We start from the raw sequence: 23,466 nt of genomic DNA on the forward strand, positions 1-23,466 counted from the left end.
ATACATACACTGGCATACATACACTGGCATACATACACTGGCACACATACACTGGCATACATACACTGGCATACACTGGCACACTTGCATACATACACTGGCACACTGGCATACATACACTGGCATACATACATACACTGGCACACTGGCATACATACATACACTGGCATGCATACACTGGCACACTGGCATACATACATACACTGGCATACATACACTGGCACATTGGCATACATACATACACTGGCATACATACATACACTGGCACACTGGCATACATACACTGGCATACATCCACTGGCATACATACATCCACTGGCATACATACACTGGCACACTGGCATACATACATACACTGGCATACATACATACACTGGCATACATACACTGGCACACATACATACACTGGCACACTGGCATACATACATACACTGGCATACATACACTGGCACATTGGCATACATACATACATACACTGGCATACATACATACATACACTGGCACACTGGCATACATACATACACTGGCATACATACACTGGCACACTGGCATACATACATACACTGGCATACATACATACATACACTGGCACACTGGCATACATACATACACTGGCACACATACACTGGCACACTGGCATACATACACTAGCACACTGGCATACATACACTGGCATACATACATACACTGGCATACATACACTGGCACACTGGCATACATACATACACTGGCATACATACACTGGCATACATACATACATACACTGGCACACTGGCATACATACATACACTGGCACACTGGCATACATACACTGGCATACATACATACACTGGCATACATACACTGGCACACTGGCATACCTACACTGGCATACATACATACACTGGCATACATACACTGGCACACAGGCATACATACATACACTGGCATACATACACTGGCACACTGGCATACATACACTGGCATACATACATACATACACTGGCACACTGGCATACATACACACACTGGCACACATACACTGGCACACTGGCATACATACACTGCATACATAAATACACTGGCATACATACACACACCTCATTTTCAGCCACCCTCCTCTCTTCCTTACCATTTCGTCACAGGAGGATGGCTGGGGATGATGTGCGTCGGCTGCCTCTCCTCGCGGCCTTTCTCTCCTCCTTCCCGCGCGGAGTAAACAGGGAGGAAGTGACCGGACGTCACTCCCTCCCAGCAGCACTTGCTTTCCGGCTGCATTTTTTTTTTATAAAGGGGCCGGTCGCGCTATTACAGCGCTGACCGGGCCCCTGAAGATAATAGGGCCCATTGGGTGGCCCTAAATGCTTGGGCCACCTGATGGGCCCCATCAGCGTGTGGGCCCCGGTGCAGATGCACCGGCGGCAGTTAAGCTGATACACGTGGGGCCCCGCAGGGCCGCCGGGCCCGTGACAATTGTCACGGTTGTCATGCCCTGATGGCGGCCCTGGTGTCAGTTCATTGACTCTGGTTCTTGTATTGCTGTTTCGTGTTCCAGTGTTCTCCTGTTGATTCCTGACCTCGGCTCTCTACTCGTTTATCCTGATTTCTGGCACCCACTGACCTTTGGCTTACCCACGACGATTCTCCTGTTTATGTCCTATCTGTACTGCGACTTGGAGCATTAACCTGCACAGACTCACAGGCCAGGTGAGTTCTTACCTGATCACCAGTGGCGTACATACCAGGGTCGCAGGGGTCGCGGCTGCGACCGGGCCCGGCCCACCAGGGGGCCCGGCCGCCCCTGCGACCCAGTATGTACGCACTGGGCCAGCCTCTTCTCCTGGGGGGGCCCAGGAGCCGTCCACCTCCGGGCCCCCTGAGGTTGGCCCTGCTTACACCCGGCGGGCAGTCAGGCTGGCCGGTGCGCGAGGGAGCACTCTCCCCTGAGTGCTTCCTCTTCAGCTCCCTCGCGCACCGCACTGATACCGGAGCCGGAAGATGACGTCATCTTCCGGCGCCGGTATCAGTACGCGGCGCGCGAGGGAGCTGAAGAGGAAGCACGCCGGGTGACCGGCCCCCTAGGAGCCCAGCAGCACCACTGGACCCCAGGGAATCCCCTCAGCACTGCAAAAGGTAAGGAGGCTGGGGGAATTCAATTTTTAAAAAAAATGTGTTAGTGTGTGTAAGTGTTACTGTGAGTGTTAGTGTGTGTGTGTGTGTGTGTTAGTGTTACTGTGAGTGTTAGTGTGTGTGTTAGTGTTACTGTGAGTGTGTTAGTGTTACTGTGAGTGCTAGTGTTACTGTGTGTGTTAGTGTTACTGTGAGTGTTAGTGTTACTGTGTGTGTTAGTGTTACTGTGAGTGTTAGTGTGTGTGTTAGTGTTACTGTGTGTGTTAGTGTTACTGTGAGTGTTAGTGTGTGTGTTAGTGTTACTGTGTGTGTTAGTGTGTGTGTTACTGTGAGTGTTATTGTGTGTGTTAGTGTTACTGTGAGTGTTAGTGTGTGTTAGTGTTACTGTGTGTGTTAGTGTTACTGTGAGTGTTAGTGTGTGTTAGTGTTACTGTGTGTGTTAGTGTGTGTGTTACTGTGAGTGTTATTGTAACGGATCGCCTGGCACCCCGACTGAGTACCTCCGTTAATGGATGCTCCTAGTGCTTCCTGAGGACTCCAAGCACTCTGGCAGACACCACAATCACCGAATCCGAGAAACCTTTAAATTCTCCCAAGCATATGAATGCTGTAGACCATTGAATAGGAACCATACGAATAGGCTTGTACTCCTAGCAGTCAACTGGAACAGCATACAATAAATCCTTCCCCCCAATAATGAGACGACACATCACTTTGAGGGTAAAACAGGAACTCTGGACTGGCTCATCCAGCCTGGCTTTTATTACACTTGTACACTTACAGGCCACACCCAGGGGGAGGCATAAAATCACCAATCACACATCTGGTGCAACCCACACATTCCCTCCCCTCAGATAAACAGTTAAACCAATTATTACATACAATAAAAATACAGTTTTCACATACACACTGTAACTTTAAAACCATACATCCAATTTCAATAAAAGTTGCATATTCAGACTCAGCATACATCAAACATAAACACTTCCAAAAATCAGCCAAATCCCTCCAGTGGATCAAAAGTTAGCTGGAAGTCCTTTATGACCGACCGCAAGCACAATTTCCTGCCCAAAACAGTTCCATAGATTTGGGCTGTGCGGTCGGTCAATTTCATGCGAAAAAATAACTAAGTCCCATTTCGAACGGGACTTAGTCTCTGGAGCTGCAAGTTCAGTATGGAAGAAGGTAAGGGTCAGCGGTGTTCGGCAGAATGTGTAGCCGATTTTAGTTCCACAGAATCTTTAACATACACCGCTGACCGCATTCGAATGACCAAAATGGCCGCCGCCACGTGTTCGGATGCCGAATGGCGGCCACCCAGCGCTCGGCAATTAACCTGCAGTAACCTCACAGCCTGGGAGGTAAATTGCCTGCACACTTTAACTTCTGGGTGGTCCGCCTGTGTGGTACTTGGTTCAGTAAGCCCTATTTACTGAACCAAGTGGGGGAAAGCCAGGAACAAGTTATTTTACAGGTCTGGGGACATAGTCTTAAAGGGACATTGTTCACCAAAGTTACAAGATGTCCCCAGCCGGTTCTTAAAGGGCCATACACACCAAATAAAAGTCCATACGTTTTCAGGGGCCATAGTCTTAAAGGGTATTGTTACCCAAAGTCTCAATATGTCCCCAGACAGTTCTTAAAGGGCCAGCAGCAGTACAATAAAATACCATTCACTGTGCTTAAAGGGCCAGTAGCCGCCATATAAAGTACAATATGCCCCAAATAACCCAGGGGCCATAGTCAGTAGGTAGGAGGCTAGCAAACAGGCTTCTCCAGGGCCCAGTGGCGAGGTTGGTTTCGCCACAGTTATTGTGTGTGTTAGTGTTACTGTGAGTGTTAGTGTGTGTTAGTGTTACTGTGTGTGTTACTGTTACTGTGAGTGTTAGTGTGTGTGTTACTGTGCGTGTTAGTGTTATTGTGAGTGTTAGTGTGTGTGTTAGTGTGAGTGTGTCTGTTGAGTGTGTGTCTGCTAGTGAGTGTCAGTGAGTGTGTTACTGTGTGTGTCTGTTACTGAGTGTGTTTGTGTTAGTGAGTCTGTTTGATGTCTGTTAGTGAGTGTGTGTTTGTCAGTGAGAGTGTATGTTTTGTAAGTGAGTGTGTATGTATGTCTGTAGCTGAGTGTGTCTCTGTCAGTAAATGTGTGTGTCTGTTAGCTAGTGTGTATGCGTCTGTTCGTGAGAGTGTGTGTGTGTCTTCAGCACTTACCTTTCTCCAGCGCCGGACTCCCTTGGCGCTGGGGATTCCTCCGCCTCTCAGCTCCGAATGCGCATGCATGGCAAGAGCCGTGCGCGCATTCAATCCGCCCATAGGAAAGCATTACTCAATGCTTTCCTATGGATGTTCAGTGTCTTAGAATCGCGAAAGCTCCTCTAGCGGCTGTCAGTGAGACAGCCACTAGAGGCTGGATTAACCCTCAGTGAAACATAGCAGTTTCTCTGAAACTGCTATGCTTTCAGCTGCAGGGTTAAAACTAGAGGGACCTGACACCCAGACCACTTCATTGAGCTGATGTGATCTGGGTGTCTGTAGTGGTCCTTTAAGTGTGTGTGCATCTGCATGCACTGGTGTACATACCAGGGTCGCAGCCATGCAACCCCTGCGACCAGGTGCCCCCCGGCCTGCGCAGAGTAAGCGTGCGGGGGGGGGGGGGGCCCACGGATCAATTTTCGCACCGGGGCCCCATAGGTCATGTGTACGCCACTGCTGACCACCTTGGCCTGTGTTTAATTGCAAGGGTGAGCATATATCTGCGCTACAGACTCCCAACCAAGGTAAGCCATTACAGAGTGCCAACTTTCCACCACCACTGCTTGGTCTTTCAACTTTCACCCAGAAGTGCCAGGTCTTTCCCTCCAGTGTTAGGTCTTCCCCAGCAGTATCAGCTCCCCCTCTCCAGTGCTAGGTCTCTCCTTCCAATGCTAGCTATTTCTCCCTCCAGTTCAAGGTCTCTCCCAGAAGTGCCAAATGTCTCCTTCCAGTTTAAGGTCTTCCCCCGTCAGTGCTAGCTTTCTCCCTCTACTTCCAGGTCTCCCCCAGAAGTGCTGACTGTCTCCCTTAAGTTTCAGGTTTACACTGTCAGTGCCAGCTATCTATCTCCCTCTAGTTCCAGGTCTCTCCCCGAAGTGCCAAATGTCTTTTTAGTTCCAGGTCTTCCCTATCAGTCTGCTCTTTCCCGCTGCTTCCAGATTTTTTTCCTGAGTGCCAACTCTCCCCATCCATGCCATGTCTCTCCCCAGTATTGTCATGTTTTCCATTGCACTGCTAGCACTACCCCACCGATGCCAGGTCTTAAAGCTCTATCGTCATGTGCCAGCTCTCCTTCACCAGCAGTAGGTCTCCTAGCTTTACCCAGTATCAGAACTGCCAGATCCCCTACTCCAGTGCCAGCTTTCTCCCTCAACTTGCAGGTCTCCACCGGGTTCCAACTTTCCACATCCAGTGCTAAGTCTCTCCCCACCAATGCCAGGTCTCCCAGCTCCCCTCTCCAGTGCCAGCTTTCCTTTCCAGAGCCAGTTCAACTCTCCCCCTCCAGTGCCATGTCTTCCCAACCAGTGTTAGCTGAGCTCTCCCACAGCAGTGGTAGATCTAAGCTCTCCTGCACCCAATATCAGGTCATTCCCAGTGCCATGTATCCTAGGTCTCCTCCATCCAGCTTTAGGTCCTCCTCAGAGCCACATCTCCCTCAGCAGTGCTAGCTCTCCACATCCAGTGTGAGGTCCTTTCCAGTTGCAGGTCCCCCCTCCATTGGTGCCAGGTCTCCCTCAGCAGTCCCCACTCACCCTCTCCAGTACCAGGTCTCCCAGAACTCCCCATCCAGTGTCAGGTCCTCCCCTGTGCCAGGTCTTCCCTAGCAGTGCCACCTATCTCTCAGCAGTGTCAGGTATCCCCCAGCAGTTCCAGGTCTCTCAGCTCTCCCCTATTTAGTGTGGTGATCTTCCCAGTGCCAGATCTCCCAGCTCCCCCATTCAGTGTGAGGTCCTCCCCTGTGCCAGCTATCTCTCATCAGTGCCAGGTCTCTCAGCTCTTCCCTATTCAAGTGTGAGGTCCTCCTCAGTGCCAGGTCTTTCCCCATCCAGTGTGAGGTCTTCCCCAGCACTGCCAGCTATCTCCCAGCTCTTCCCCATCCAGTGTGAGGTCCTCCCCAGTGCCAGCTCTTCCCCGAAGCAATGCCAGCTCTACCCCATTCAGTGCCTGCTCTCCCCCTCCAGTAAACTCTCCCCCCTCCACAGATCCCCCTGTGTCTCAACCAGTAGGCACCTCCCCTCAGCGTGTGTAACGTAGTCAGAGCCTCCTCCCTTCATTCCTCACACTGCAGCTGCTCTAACGGGTGGGAGTTCAGACCCTGCTTCAGCTCTGTAAGTCCTGGGGGAGCCTGAAACTTTAAGTCGCCATTCTCTTTCACTGCTTTCCATTAATTCCTGGGTTAGGCTGTCCTTTAATGTGAATACCAGGGGGGTGACAGCCACAGCACCCAAATTCTTTATTAGCCCCCCCCTCTGGCCTTCGAAGGGCTTTAATGAAAGACTTGACTATTGTTATAATGGTTGACTTATATTTGTAGAATGTTTCTAATTCGGAGTTCTGTCGTGTTCTCGTTTAGTTTGTCAAACGTTTTAAATGATACAGTTTTTGGGGTCAGTCATATCTTACTAGCTCATGGCATGCATTGCATGGTACCAGTCACTGAGGGGGGAGGTTTTTTTGTTTTTGTTGTGGGGGGCTGTGTATATTGTTGTTGTGTGTTTCCTATCAGATCTCCATCTATTTCCCTTACTTTTCCCAAGCACCGTGTAGTCTGATGGCTGAATTAGTTAGAGCTGACCTGACATGGCGTATTTAATATCGGCACACAGCATGTAACACTTTATTTGCAGTTGTTGATCCCCCTTGTTACAGGGCAGAGACTTTAGCTGCTGATGTACATACATTATGCTGTTATACTGTGTTTCTCAGATCTTGCTTCTTTCCATACTTTTAAGTCTGTGCAAAAGTCTAAATTGCAGGGAGATAACATGTTCTTTTGTTATTCCATACCCTTTGTCTTTGTGCTTGGCCCCTGAGAGTTGTATGTGAATGGCAATTTTTTGTTAGGTCTTCTGAAGAGACCCTGGTAGGGGTGAAATGTGCTGTATTTTGCTTAATGAAGTTCTAAAGATGATTTTTTTTTTTTTTTTTTTTTTATATTAAGGTGACAACTCATGCTTGGAATACTCACTTGTAACTATAAGGTTTAATATTAGTAGACATATATAGCTTAATAACCTTGATCTGATATTAATTTTCATGTCATTGTCTAGATAAGACTGTTCTAATTTTTCTAAAATCCTTGGATTGTTTGTCATTTTAATGCTTTTACTATGCGTTTCTTTCTTCTTGTGTGAGCCTTTGTGTTTTGGTTAATTTTTTTTATATCTGATATCCATGCCACTTTTAAAGTACTTTGAAGGCAGAATCCGTCTTTGCTGGTGTTAAATTGTGTATTTCCTATCATTTCAAAATTTACTTTTTATTCCATTGGGAAACGTAGCTTGGCATAAACAAACTAGGTAGCGTTAATTTTAGTGATAACATAGCTTATTTAAAATGTCACATGCTAACATTATGAATAGTAGGATACATCTTAAAAACAAAACTCCCCTCTTTAGCTTCACAAAGCGATTGTTTTCACAATTCGGAGAATCCACATCTCATTAGTATTGGAAACTTATGAAAGCTGTACCCTGAATTATGAACCAAGCGTATTATAATAATGTGTTTGTTTGCTTAATGTCTGGTTCCTGAGGGGTTAAAACCCCAATGTTGCTGGGGTTAGCATGGGTTAAAATCTGCAGAGTTTCATGAAAAGGATTTGATCTTGATTAACAGATTTGATCAATTTTCATTTTTATTTTAAACCTAGTTAACTTGTCGCTAGATAAGTTATCAAGCTATCAAACACCATTGTAAGTAAGCCAACAAACAATGGTTGTTAGAAGAAAGAGGACAGCTGTGCTCCTAACGAGAGCAATAGAAACTAGTCTCTAAGTAAATGGGCTTCTTTTCACATAACACCTTCAGTTATTGCTGTCTGGGAGATTTTTTTTCCCACACTTTGACCCTTTTACCCTGTGATTGCCAGAGTGATAAAAGAGCAACGAAAATGTGTTCCTAATGTTTTCTGTGGAATTTTAAAATTCGTTATTGGTACTTTTATCAAGTTACTCATTGCTACCCTATAACCTGTTTAAAACCAATTACCTGAGTTCCTTACTTGCCATTAGCTAAGCACTCTTCACTATTTATTGCATTGCTGTATCCACAGCCAACATCCTTAGTTCTACATTTTACTCTCTAATCTTGGATTTTCAGTCTTTCTTCCTCCGGAATATAGGCTAAACTATGCACATTTATTACTTTGCATAGCACAGTGACTCTGATTCACTTCCCATCGTCATTACTGCATCCTTTTTCTTATCGCTCCAAATAGTACATCATTCCAATACTGTAACCTCATTCTGCAAAGCTTTTAACCAATCACCGAATGAATCAGGATATAAGGGACAATCCAAGTGTTATAACCATTTCAGCCCGAAGACGATCCAGTCGCCATTCATTGGCTGAAAGAATCGGCTGCTCTCAACCTATGAATGGCACACTATGTACGAACATTTGCACAGAATTAACATTGGCCAGTGCGGAACTGTTGATCCCCAATGAAGTGGGTGGAGTTGGAATCACACCTTTTTATTAAAACTCTGTGCAGTGTTTCATACTTAAAGGAGCGCTATAGGATCAGGAACACAAACATATATCTCAGACCCTATAGTGTTAAAACCACCATCTAGTCCCCTCTTGCCTCCCTAAATATAGTAAAATCGTACTTGTATTCAAGCCTGAAGCTGCTGGTTTTGTCCCTGACTGCCTCAGACCAGCAAGCTGTCTGCTGACATCATCAGAAGTTTTCTGAGCCAATCACAATGCTTCCCCATAGGATTGGCAGAGACTGTGAAGGAGACAGATCAGGCGCAGAGCCAACACAAGTCAAACACAGCCCTGGCCAATCAGCATTTCTTCATAGAGATGAATTGAATGAATCTCTATGAGGAAAGTTCAGCGTCTGCATGCAGAAGGAGGAGATACTGAATGTTGTGATTCAAACTATGAAAGACTGAGATAGGAAGCAGCTCTAGCAGCCATATAGGGAGTTATCATTTTATATGACAAGACAGTGAAGTGAAAGACTCTACTCACCAGAGCAAGTGAAATAAGCTGCTATTGTTCTGGTGATTATAGTGTCCCTTTTAAATGCTGTACATACAGTCTCCAGGCATCAAGACCACTTAAATCACTGAAGTTGTCATGGTGCTTCGAATAACTCTTTTAATAGGCAGACTTCTTAACCTGATTAACAAAACTATCCTATTCTACTTTGCTTCCTCTTGTATCTGTATCCTTCTTACACAGTAAGTGAGTATCCTGATTACGAAACTTTTTTTTAACTTCCTCATTATCTGTCCAGGCTGTTCCAAAGAATTGTGCTAAGTTGGTACTACTTCCTTGGTTTGTAGCTGTTATCTGTGGCTTAATCCTCTGAGCCACTCAATTTACGTATATGTGGGTGGATGATGTAGAAGTTAGATTTCACCATATGAAGTTGCAACAGTAAAGGTTTGAGTTTGGCGATTCCTTTGTTTTTTTTTTTTTGTTTTTTTCTTCCTTCAAACACTTTTAAACTGGTTAAGCACTTCAGTAAGCTCTGAAGGTATAATGCTTGGACAGTTTCTTTCGGACAACTACAATAGTCAGGGCAATACTTTGCAAGTCGTTCCCATCTGCATGTAGATATGTGCAGCAAAACATGGTGGATCTGACAACTATCCTACCAAAATAGCAACAAAAAATAAAACCTATATATTTATTTATTAACCCCTTAAGGACCAAACTTCTGGAATAAAATGGAATAATGACATGTCACACACGTCATGTGTCCTTAAGGGGTTAAAGGAGCACTATAGGGTCATTAGGTGCACCCCCTACCGCTTGTCACTAACATGGCTAGACATTTCAATGTGGCATTTAGAAAGCACACAATTTTAAAAGCCAGCTCACTGCTTTTGGTGGGCCATATGAGGGATAAGTCCATAGAGATGAAAGTAAAACTACACAAAAATTACACAAAATTTAGAAAGCAATATTATTCAGCAATCATTGGGAACTGAGTGCTGTGAACAATTCTACAAAATGTAGATTTTTTCACAAATTAGTGCTACAGCACTTGTTTCAAAATTCACACTTTCCACAGCACTAAAAAACTAAACATTTTCTTATACCCATACACTCTAGAAAGTCTTAAAGGACCACTATAGGCATTCAGACCACTTCAGCTCAATGAAGTGGTCTGGGTACCAGGTCCCTCTAGTTTTAACCCTGCAGCTGGAAACATAGCAGTTTCAGAGAAACTACTATGTTTCACTGAGGGTTAATCCAGCCTCTAGTGGGCTGTCTCACTGACAGCCGCTAGAGGCAACTTCCTGACTCATAGCACAGATTATCTGTGCTAGAGCGTCGCTGGAGGTCCTCACGCTGTGTGAGGACCTCCAGCGTCGCTCAATTCCCCATAGGAAAGCATTGAAAATCTTTTTCAATGCTTTACTATGGGGAGCGCTAATGCGCATGCGCATTAGGTTTCCCCGGACGGTGGGTGGGATCAGTCTCGCCCACCAGCCGACGGAGTCAGTAGGAGAAGAGGCACGGAGGAGGAGGCAGCGACGAGGGACATCGCCGCTGCCTCAGGTAAGTGACTGAAGGGGTTTTCACCCCTTCAGCAACTGGGGATTGGGGGGTGGGAGGGAGAGGGAACCTGCAGTCCAGGAAAACTGATTGTTTTCCTGGCACTGGAGTTTTCCTTTAAATCTCAGTGAAACAGTAGTTTCTCTGAAACTATGTTTTCAGCTGCAGGGTTAAAACTAGAGGGACCTGGCACCCAAACCACTTCATTGAGCTGAAGTGGTCTGAATGCCTATAGTGGTCCTTTTATACTTTCTAGAGTGTATGGGTATAAGAAAATGTTTTGTTTTTTTTTGTGCTGTGGAAACGGTGTGAATTTTGAAACAAGTGCTGCTGTAGCACTAATTTGTGAAAAAAATCTACATTTTGTAGAATTGTTCACAGCACTCAGTTCCCAATGATTGCTGAATAATATTGCTTTCTAAATTTTGTGTAAAGTTTTACTTTCATCTCTATGGACTTATCCCTCATATGGCCCCCCAAAAGCAGTGAGCTGGCTTTTAAAATTGTGTGCTTTCTAAATGCCACATTGAAATGTCTAGCCATGTTAGTGACAAGCGGTTACATCATGCCAGAGCCTTTGGGCAATCTGTGTTTTTATATGTCGAGAGAGAGGTTTATAATTAGAGCATATTTAAAACATGTTTCTAACTCACTGTGCCATGCATCTGCACGGCATAACTAATTATCATTAACGCCACATGCTGCTGCTTGGATTGTAAAAGCATAATACTAGTTTGGATCTCTTTATAAACTTTTGAAAGTCTTACCCTCGAAGGCTCAACTTGTCCCTGCTCTTGCTACATAACGTAGTGTTGGCTCCATAGGGTTAACTTGGTGAGATCAGCTTGCTGCCACTGGTCCTGCTGTAGCTTATTTAGTCTACTAGCAAGAATTCCCAGTTCTTTTCAAAGTTGGGAAGTGCATGCTATAGCTGTCACTAGTACTAATCCTCAAAAGGCTTATTCCAAGCACCATATTCACTTCAGTTATTTAAAGTGGTAATGGTTCCTGGAGTCTGTATGTTCAGGGTATTGCTACAAGTTTACTCCTTTGCTGCCATAATTTAAGGAAAAACACCACTGCATTACACACAACTGTGTGTAATGCAGTGGTTATGTTCCCGCGAACCACCATTGTAAGTAGTCAAAGCTCTTTAGAACAGTTTGTCTTATTGGCTGAGATCGTTGCTCCCTTCTTCCATTACCTCAGCCAGAAACTACTGCTTAAACTGTTCAACTGTTCAAAGGAACACTATAGAAACCTGTATTCTTAGCACTGTAGTGCTGGAATAGATGTTTAATTCTCTGCCCTCCTCACTGTGCAGTTAAAAGGTTGTTTTACTTACCTTTTCTCCACAGCAGTGCTGGCCTGCCTCCATGGCTGAGATCATTAATCTTGATGATATAAACCAATTCAATGCTTTCCCATAGGAAAGCATTTGGAGACCATTATGCATGCACAGTAAAGGCAGCTGTAGTGGTTATGGTGTCTAGAGTGTTCTTTTAACTACACAATAATACTGTTCAGGTACAGACAGACGCTGATTGTAATTGCAGTCTCTTGCAATGCTCTTGGTTCATTCCCAAATGTTCCTAATTTACAACTTGTGCTCTACCTAGAGTTAGTTTTGTATTAAATCCTCAAGTTTACGTGCCTAGAAGGGACACTCTAATTTCTGTAAGAACCACAGCTCTCTGTAGTGGTTATTGTGCTAGAGTGCCCCAACCTTTTTTCATTGGAGCCCATGGTAACATAACCTGTTTCTGTTGATCTTGGTGAGGCCATGCAGTTCTGCGCTCATATTCGGCAGCTGAGGGCTCTCAGCCAGTGAGTGTGGTTCTGTAGAGGCCACGTTTGCTGAATAGATCTGACCTCTCCCGCAGGAAAAGTCCACATGCAGCGTTGGGCCTCTCTTTGGAACCAAGTAAGATGTCAAACTGTACAGAACCATTTTGACAAAGTACACTGGGACGCAAACAGGTCACCACAGGATCCACTACAGTGAGGTTTATAATGTTTGTAGTACTGCTTTAACCCCTTAAGGACCAAACTTCTGGAATAAAAGGGAATCATGACGTGTCACACACGTCATGTGTCCTTAAGGGGTTAAAGCGGCATTCAACTGTTTAATAGCTATACCCCCAATAAAAGCATGCAAGCATTTCATTATGCATTTTTCTAATTTGGGCATATATCTAAAAACAGCTGCTAAGCCAGCCCAGACTTTCTGTGGCTGTCCAATCACAATGCAGCTGGAGGCATCCTTGGGGTTAAACTGTTTGAGAAAAGTCTAACCCCTTAGTAAGTACGAGTGCCTCCAGGCACCATAACAACTTCATTTCATTGAAGCTGTTTTGGTGCCTGGAGTGTTCCTTTAATACACTATTCATGTTTAAAGGAATAATGTTCCTTTAAATATAAGGTGGACATTTGTGCACCTTTTAAAAAAATAAATAAAATAAAATAAAAAATTAAAAAGGACATTGTGCAACTTTAAAAGGTGCATGTAAAAGTAAAAAATGTCTACACTCTCAGCACGTAATAAGTGATATATCTGTGTGTTTCTGAATACACATGTCTTTGTTGATCTTGAGAGGTGACTTTCTTTACTTTAGCAGAAAGGTTCAATGTAGTTACATGATAAAGATTTAGATTTGTCTATGAAGGAGGTTTAGTTGTCAAAAGTAATGGATCCGTTTTCAAATGATATGAATATGTTAACACTGTAAGCTATGCATGGATAAAGAGTCACTCTAAGCCTTTTGAAAGTGGGCACCGCTCCGATGTAATATGCCTAATTGGGCATTGTGGAGAGGGTGCCCCCTCTCAATTAACTGTAAAACCTGAAATTCAATGGTTTTACTTACCTGAAATACAGCGCTTGGCAAAGCACCCCGCTCCTGATGTCACTAGGGCCTTCTCATAGCCTCTGATTGGACTAATTTACTGTCTCAGAGCGCTTGTGCGTGTTCTGGGCCGGCGAGTGGAGGTAGAGGGAGGGTAAAGAAACAAACGTAACAGATGGGTAGAGCGCCCACAGGAAGAGAGGGTGGGAGAGCGAGCTTCCCCTTGTAGGCAAATTTTAACTTGTTTTGTCAGCGTGCAATGCACTCTGACAATAGACATTATTTATGCACAAAATTGACATTAGGCAGCCCAGAACAGAGTTAGTGTGCTGGGAAACAACTTGCCCCCAGCACACAATTACTAATATCTCCGAATGTGCAGTGTTTCAAACACTTCATGTACTGACTCCTACAACCATGACCCCCATGTTAAATCACTGAAGTGGTCATGGTGGCTGGAGTAATCCTTTAAAGGTAAACTAGGAGGTAAAAAATACTTAATTTTTTTTTTAATGTATTATAAAGCTGAATAAAAAACAATCATGAAGAAATAATAACTAAAAGGGAATAAAGGTCACTGGCATTTAAATAGATTCCACTCAGATAGAATAGAGAGGAATTTAAAGAGTTACTCTCACCAAGAAACAGTGGTTTAAAACTGCTTTTATTGCAGATGTATTTGTGAAATGTGATGTATTTGTACATTTACTTTGATAGCAGAACAATGCTAATATTGCAGCTGTTATCAAATATGTGTAACATCCTGTTTTATAGTGTAAATGAAAAATTATTACATGGAATGTTACTGTGGTTTCCGTTCCGATTAATACATTTGACAGGTTTTTTTTTTTTGGTTTTTTTTTTTTTGTCAGGTTTAGAGTTTGCATATTTTCCGTCCTGACAATGGTCTTCGAAAAGGACTTCTGTAATTTGTGTTTTAAATTTTATCTTGTGTGAAGGAATATACGCTTTGCTATGATGTAAAAGAGACATTCTAAGCACCATAACCACTACATCATTATGTAGTGGTTATGATGCCAGTATGCACTCTGTTGACTCTTTGAAATGATGCATCTCCTGGGTATGCAAACAAATAATGATGTGTATATATATATATATATATATATATATATATATATATATATATATATATAATATAATTTTTTTTTTTTATACTAATCCTTAACATGCATTGGGTGAAGCTAAGATTGCCAGATCTCCAAGAAGTAAGACAGCCATAATAAATAAAAGAATGTCATACATGTATAAAAATAAATGATTTGCATATAAAATCAGTGTCGTCATATCACGCAAATAGTCCACTTACATCATTGTGATGCTTTGTCGTCTATTCATTTAATCCTTTGAAGTTCAGCCCCAGAACAGTTTCTATGAGAAGATTTTATTCGATCAAGGAACAAGTGAACGTTTCAAGGCCATGAGACCAAAATCTTGTTCCCTTGTTCCTTGATCAAATAAACTTAATTAGATTATACTTGGCTTCTTTTTTGTGTGAGCACTGACAAAAGGCTTGATATGGATGTGGCGGTCTCAACTGGTCTCAACTGGAGCAGATAAGTCAAAAGCCAGCATAAAGTGTTGAAACTTTTTTTTTTAGGAAAAAGGTTATACAGGAGTGGTGCATCTTACCGCAAGTGTAACACCCACTGAAAGATGATTGATGGTCTCAGCCTGAGATAGGAGTAATGGAAATTAAAATCTGAAGTTTATTAAGGGAAGAAACACTTAATTTTATAACATGAGTCAAGGCAGATGGTTAGAAAACGGCAAATCTTTTATGCCATGACAGGTTCAATTTAATGCCGAGGAACCAACAGATGTAAAATGTCTGGAACTCTTGTCATATTTAAAATGAAACTCATGAATAGATCAGTATTGGCAAAAGATGAGAAAATAGTCAAGGACATCATGCAAATTAAATGTTTTTTTGTTCTCATGATATCTTTAAACCTTATATGTCCTATGTTTGACTAATGCACTCTGCATATTTTTTTTAATGCATTGTGTACCTTTTGTCTGTCCCTTCATACAGACGTATCCATTATATTAATCTCTTTTATGTCTTTTATCTATCCATGTTGTCTTTCTGTGATATGTTTTGTCCTCGTGTCACTTTGTGGTAAAGTGAAGCCTGGCAGATATTGTTCAATATTGAATTGTGTGCATAAATATGTTTTTGCTTATAGCTGAAAATCTATAGTGCTTTAACACAGATTTTAATTAAGGAAATAGATGTGAAAGTTATGGGAGGTTTTCTATGCCTCTTGTGTTGAATTTCTGTGTTTTAATGAAGAAAAATATTTATTAAAGGGACATTAGAGGTGCCCAGACTAAGGAGTTTTACACCGTGAAACGACACTAGACATCATAACACTTTGAGGATGTCCAGCGTCTTGAAAAGCCCCATAGGAAATCATTGATTCAGTTTTTTCCCTACGGGAAAGTCCTAATGCTCATAGCACCCACCATGCATATACATTACGTTCCCTGATAGCTGATGTCGCGGGAGGAGGAGCCCGATCTAGCGTCTAGGGACCTCAGTGCTGGAATCCAGTAGGTAACCTTTTCATGATGCTGTGAGGGGAGAAAATGCATAGGCAGAGGAAAACTATAGTATTTGGAATACACTTTAAGCACACGTTCTGTAGGGCCCCAAAGCTTTTTCATGTGAATATTGGCCTGAGATCATCACTGAGTGTGGAGTGGCTGCTGCTGGCCATGCTGAAGTGGCGCTGGTTTAAAGTTGAGTCTAACTCATATGTTTTCAATTAAAAAGATAGCCCTGACTCTAAATGTTAAATGGAGCGCTAATTTTACGAATATATTTGAGATTGTTCCTTCAGAGGGGTTTGTAAGCACTGTAACCACTGCAACTCAGGTTGTTATGGTGCCAGTTGTTACCTGGCACCCATTACTCATTAAGTGGTAGAAAAAAATCATTTTTTTTAAGTTTGACACTTACCTTGGCACTTATGATACAGCCCCATTTTCAGATATACCAGCTTTGACATTAGATATATTAATTCAATCCAAAGATGAGAATTGATGCCACTAGTACAGAAATGCAATCTAGTGATTTCTGAAGAGGGACCCAGGTCAGTGTCACACAATTCAAAAACACTCTTCTTACTGTTAAATGCCATCAGGGGACCCTTGGCACCATAAGCACTACCATGTGCTGTACTGGTCATGGTGGCAATCAAATAAAACAGGGTTATTCACTAAAGTGTGGATTGTTGATAATTACATTTAATTTACATTTTAGGCTACAATAGGCAAACCAAAAACAAAACTTACTTGGAGAATTTTTCCAGTTTAGATATTTGGGCGTAACATTTTAGCTTGACCATAAATTTCCACAATTCACACTTTAGTGAATACATTTGTCATTGCTGTTGCTTTTCAATATTTTTTAGAAAAAAGCAGAAAGCTCCGTTATAGAAGACTGTGCAGCCCATGTACTGTTTTGTTACCTGGGTTAGAAATGTATGTGCTGGCTGCTCAGATAGTGTGGGAAGTTTCCAGACAAATGTTTATGCAGCAATAGAGAAAGGTGAAGCCTTATAGATTTAAAGGACACTAAAGGCACCAGAACCACCACAGCAGAGGTGCCAAAAAGGTAGCTTCTCAGATGTTGTAGAACTACAACTCCATTGATCATTTGTCATTGTAAAAGCATGCAAGTTTTAAAACACCTGGGGAACTAGCTTTCTGGCACTCCTGCACTACAGCTTAATGTGGTGATTCTGAGGTGCATTGCCTGTCTCTGCAGGCTCAGCAGTGTAAATTCTGCATTGTATGAGAAAAGGCAGTGTTTACTCTGCCACCTAAGGCCACCTGCTCGGGCAGCCACTTGAGTTACTTTCTGGGGCCAGCAAATATTCCAGGACCGACGATTGACATCAGATTTGTGCAGCGTGTCATGTAAGTGCACTTTTTTTCCTCTCTCTCCAATATAACACTATTTCAATGGGCTGAAGTGGTCTAGGTGCCTACAGTATCCCTTTAAGAATACTAGGTAGTGATGGTTCCTATTTTTATTTTAAATTCTGTATTTTGGTTGTGCATAAGATAACAAAACAAGCTTGTACAGCCATGACAGCTCGAACAAGCATAATAACAAATGTTATAAGACAGTGACATGGCTTTCAGAGTGTTTTTTATTTTTTTTATACAAGGTTAGGAACATGCTCAATAGTTATAGCTAACTATGAACGAAGAGAAGGCCAATACACAATTTAGCACGTTATAGTAACCTTATTATGGGATGTTAGCTGAGCTTAATGACAAATAATACCATTCAGACATGCAGAGGAGGTTTAGAAAAATAGTAACTTGGCTATTAAGTAATATGCTTGGCTAGTAGATGGTATGAAGAGAACAAGATATAGAGCATAGGACAGAAGTCCCCTACGAGGCCCCAAACCAGTCAGAGGGGCATCTTGGTAGCTGTGGAGCAAGTAATTTTAGAATGGCATAAGAAGGTACTAAAGTAGTTGGACGTGGCCCATAAAACCTCCGAGGGTAAGGTGAATGGCCATTAAGCACTGCAGTACCATTAACCTATGCCAGCCAGAGGATAAGCATAGTCCCGCAACCAAGGTGACCACTGATGGTTCCTATTTTTAAAGCTGCACGGTCAACCCTTTCCCCCCCTAAAAAAACTGTTTCATAAAGATAGAAACTTTATGAAATACTCCTATTGCCTGTTGGAACTTCCCTGAAATTCCACCCGAGTCTAGAGATATACTGAGACAAATTGTCTCTGTATATGTCCTACTCTTGACACTTTTAGACATTGTGTGGAGATACCACTGTCTAGAAGTGTCAATCCTCCCTGGCTGCAGGGAATTGGCTTTTTCAGTGGAGGATCCTGTGGTCTTGCGGGATCCTCCATGGATCTTAATGCTGTTTTCTCATGCATGAGCAAAAGTTCAGCAGTGACGTCGACACCTGGCGTTGAAGCGAATCCCCCGGGAGAAGATGGCGGCGCTCGCGAGGAACGGGTTCTGGTAAGTAGAACTCATCTTCCTTTAGCTGAGGGATACAAATCATGGCCGTTCAGTTTACGCTGTCTCTCATGACATTTTCATGTTAAAAAATTTAACAAATGACCGCCTAACAATAAATCTGAAGTAAAATATATAGGCATACAAAACATGCCTAAAATCAATCAAGACACAGCAAAATAGTTTCTCTCCCTAGTTATTATACCTCTAATGTGGTAAGTGAAACTTACTGAATTGCTGAGTCTTATATATACTATATTGGAGCTCCTTTAAATTTGCTGTTTAAGCTGTACTTGTGTAAAAGCAGTGCTTTCTTGTTCAAGGCCAATACGTATCTGGAATGTGTAGAGATTTTTTGTTTCCAGCCATTTACACTTCGCTGGTTGCAGGTGGCTGAGAATATCTGCTGTTTTGTTCATTTGTTTTTTGCTGTGCTCTCATATAAACATTTTGTAGTTAAATGTTTGCGTGGTAATATCTGGTGTTTCATTCTTCAGCAAAATCTTTTAGTACGTCTGCCACTGCTAAAAGTAGCAGCTACTGCCCTGGAGAGTCCCACCAGTCTTTTGCAACTAAGGTGGTGTGTCCTGGTGCTGCTCTTAGATAAAAATAATTTGTAACACTAACTTAAAAGAAAATAAACTCAAATACAGAAGTTAAAAAACAAAACAAAACCTGAAGCATGTATTAGTGGAAAATAATGGCATATTGGGTACTATAATAATTTTCCAGGATTCCTTGTTTGCATTATTTCTTAAAATACATGCTTCACTGTTCTTCTGTATGTTACATCTATAGGATGAATACTTGTATGTGTGTGTATCTATCTCATATCCAGCAAACCATTTCCTGCGGTATGTCTTATCATAGAATCCTGAAATAGATGTTCTGAATCCAGTCCTGCTATATTATGGTGGATGCTATCCACCGACTGGCATTTTCACATTCTAATCTAGAGCATACTATGTTCGGTTGACCTCTAAGTGGCATGTAGTTTTGTATCTGTATTTTCCCTTGCATGTGTTAAAGTGGCTCTTTCTCTAAATAATTCCCTCGCCCCCCAGCTGAGTGATCCCTCCTTCTACTCCCAACCCCCTCAACTCAAAGTTTGTGGCCCCTGGACTGGTGCGACTTACTGTTTTTATTGATGTGCAGATCTTCAACCATTGCAGCGCCATCTTAATGTTTCGCTTAGATGGCAACGCCTGGAAATTTTCTTCTGCCCTTCCTTGGGAGTGTGTGTCAGATGAAAGCGTGCCCAGGCTTACACTGGACCCATGTTGACTCTCGCAAGAGGAACTATGACTGCCGCTCCTGAAAGGGATTTAATGCTGGAAAAATGGGAGTACAGGACCGGATAAAGTTTAGAATGGACGTCCACCCATCGTCAACTTTTGTCAGCCTCCAGGTTATAAATAAAGAAAAGTAGTCCGTATGTATAACTTTATAAGTGCCATATGGTGCAGGATATCTGCGTGCTTCAGACAGGTTTCTCCTTTAATGATGGTTATAAAGCACTTGTCTGACAGACCATTCAATTCTGCATCATCACTGAGCAGTAGTAGGCACCACCAAGGATGGTAGTCTGTCTGATTTTGTAATGTATCCCTGTCTATCTACAGGGTGAGCTATATGCTCAGGTGCTTTATTCTGACTTGGAAAGACTCTATCTGCCAGTCCACCATCACCTTTCACTTAGTGCCTAGCTTGTCAGTGTGACCGGGGGCTCTTTATTATGGACCATTCATCCTGTTTCTTTGTCCCTTTAGGAATTTGACGACAGATAAGAACCATTCGGCCCATTTAGTCTGCCCAATTATCTTATTACTTTCATGCCTTATACCTATGTCCACGCACGCTTAAACTCCCTCACTGTGTTAACCTCTACTACTTGAGCTAGAAGGCTATTCCATGCATCCACTACCTTCCTGATGATATTTTTAAACCTTTGCGCCTCTAATATTAAAAAATTCTTAGACGTAGTTTATTATTTTCAGGATCTATATAGTGCCAACATATTCCACAGTGTTTTATAATTATAACCATTATATACTTGGGTGTCTACTGGTAAGGTGGTCCCAAGTGGATTTGAACCTAGGTTTCTCAATTCTAAAGCAGTGATCTATCTATAGAGCGATATCTCTTAAATGTTTTCTGTGGCATTTTTGTTTTCTAAAGCATGGCCTTTGCTCATGTTATTGTGTAATACTCTGCTTTTACTGGTCATAGAGGATTCTTTTAACACAAGTAGCACTTCATGGGCAGGTATTTGGAAGACTGCAAGCTTCATGCAAGTACAGGATTAGCCGAAATCTTACTATGAGGTGTTATTACTCTGTATGTTGTCTTTGAATTTCCTATTGCACATTGGTCTGAGGTGTGGAAGCGCCTAACAGTTTAAGCATGGTGGTTTCACACTGGGAAGTAATAGTAACACTAACATGAGCAGGTAACACTTTTGCATTTCATTCAATCTATTCTTTAAAGAGCAACACGATCGTTGAAATTTTGTGTTCCATGTGCCTGGATTTCCTAGATTGTTCAACTTTTTTTTTTTTCTTTGCCATTTCATTGCAAAAAATCACATTTCTACACTTTGTCATCTGTGTTGTATTTGCTCTATTCCCCAAATTACGCCTCATAATCCAACATCATAGGCAACGTTTGACACTCCAGATGAATTGGACTACTCCTCCCTTGATCTCTTAGAGCTATAATGCTGGCAAAGAATCAAGGGAGTTGTAGTTCACAACACCAAGAGTGCCAAAAGGTTGCATAACCCTGAGCTAGCTTATCTAATTATTCAGGTTATATCCTGGATGCTGCTTTGCAATGGTTTTTGTTTAATTTAACAGATTAAAGATGTCTGGCCGTGGGTTATTTTATATCGGTGACACACGCTGATGTTCATGCCAGCCTGGATGGAATAGACAGCCAAGATGATGGCAGCTGGCAGGCCAAGATACAAAGGGAAAATATGTTTGGTTGTTAATCCAAATGTCAAACTGGATCGCTTGGTCCAAATCCATAGGGGCCGAAATAGAATCTAGAAGCAAAGCAGAAGTCCAGAGAGTTGTGGAAAGCTGTAGTCTGTCTGTAACTGGTGTTGTGATATGTGGCAAAAAGATTAATCTGAGTCACCGTTTGGAGAAATAGATGTCCGCTTTTAGCAGGTTTACATAACTAGACTTAATAAGCAGTAGGTATAATTATGGCATCGTTATGCTCCTTTCTGAAGCACGCCTCAGGCCAGACAGGAGAAGCATTAAGTAGACCACATTTAGCAGACTTCTGTATTATTTGGGAAATTACATGGAAAACCGAAATATCCTTGCTTTAGGCTAGACGTTGTTTTGAATACTTATCAAACTGAAAATTCCAGACATTCAAACATTTTTGGGGGGCTGTAGTAGGTACTTTGCTTGCATGTTCCTAGTGAAATATGAAAAACTAAGCCACGATCAATAATATAAAGGAAATAGTTTATATTTATCATTGCCCAATTGTTGCATACTTTTAGTGATGGAAGAACCATAGTGTCATAGATAAATAGCAATATAATGATTAAAAAAATTTGAAAACATGGAGACAGGATATGAATTTTTAATTTGCTCAGCTCTGATTTCTGTCGCTTAATGGAACACTATAGTCACCTAAATTACTTTAGCTAAAAAAAACAGTTTTGGGGGGGCGGAGCCAACTGCCGAGCGGGTCAGACGCCATTTCTGACAGCTCTGTTACCTACGCCAATAACTCGCCTAAATCCTGACAATCAAGCTTGATCCCACCACCTCAAATATATACCCCGATCCGGGAAACTGCCCTGCATCGATAGATGCCCTTCTTTCAGAAAACAAAGACGCTAAAGCAGAAGCGCAGGCCCGGGGCCTACTCCGCGCACATACTGCCTAACCTGGCGACGCTTTACGGTGGTGCCTATCAGGACCTCCTAAGCATCCCAACCGCCGGAGCCTCACCCAACTTGGGAGACCCCATGCCCGCCATGGGGAGACGTTCCCAGAAAACTGGTACCCAGTCGGAAGGAAGGGACATCGGGGCCATGCTCCAGAGGCCAGCTAGGCCCAAACAGGCCTTAGAGGAACACCAGCCTCCTCATACCCACACGGCTCACGCTGAACGAGCAGAGAGAAGCGACCTATGTACAGCCCCACCGGTACCCCCAGAGGGTTCGCCACCAGCGACCAAACATGACCTACAAATACTCCTGCATGACTTCCACAAAATCCTGTCAAAGGAACTAGCGGGACTCAAAGCGTACCTACAAAACACAAAGGACAGGGTGCAGGCTACGGAGACTGACATGGCCGAAGTCACCACCAACTTAACAAAGGTACAAGACTCGGTACACCAGCTTCAAAAGTCCCACCACAACATGGCCTTACACCTGAATGCCCTTGAGAACAGCCATAGACGCAACAACATTAAAGTACGAGGCGTCCCCGCAGGGGTCACCGCAGAAGAGCTACCGCACTACACAAGGCGGCTAATGGCTACTATTCTACCTCCAGCGGCGGCTAGAAAAATGGTGATCGACGGCATATACCGGGTCGCAGGCCCCCCAAGAGTCGCCCCACAAACAGCTCGGGATGTTATACTACGCTTTGCATCCTCCTCTGACAAGGGACAAATCATGACGGCGCTGCGGGGTAAGACCCCACTAAAATTCGAAGACTCTAGCCTCACCTTTT

At 42.9% G+C, this 23,466-nt stretch overlaps 1 protein-coding gene across 3 annotated transcripts in view; it reads left to right on the forward strand.

Moving 5' to 3' along the window:
- Window positions 1-6,411: 6,411 nt before the first annotated feature.
- Window positions 6,412-23,466, forward strand: part of ST3GAL6 (ST3 beta-galactoside alpha-2,3-sialyltransferase 6) — a 124,281-nt gene continuing 107,226 nt past the window's right edge. For all 3 annotated transcript variants that reach the window (XM_063448858.1, XM_063448840.1, XM_063448851.1), the window contains exon 1: window positions 6,412-6,467. The gene's annotated coding sequence lies outside the window, so the exon portion shown is untranslated. The remainder of the gene's footprint in view (window positions 6,468-23,466) is intronic.

The sequence above is a fragment of the Pelobates fuscus genome, chromosome 1 (genome assembly GCF_036172605.1).
Source record: "Pelobates fuscus isolate aPelFus1 chromosome 1, aPelFus1.pri, whole genome shotgun sequence".
NCBI lineage: Eukaryota > Metazoa > Chordata > Amphibia > Anura > Pelobatidae > Pelobates > Pelobates fuscus.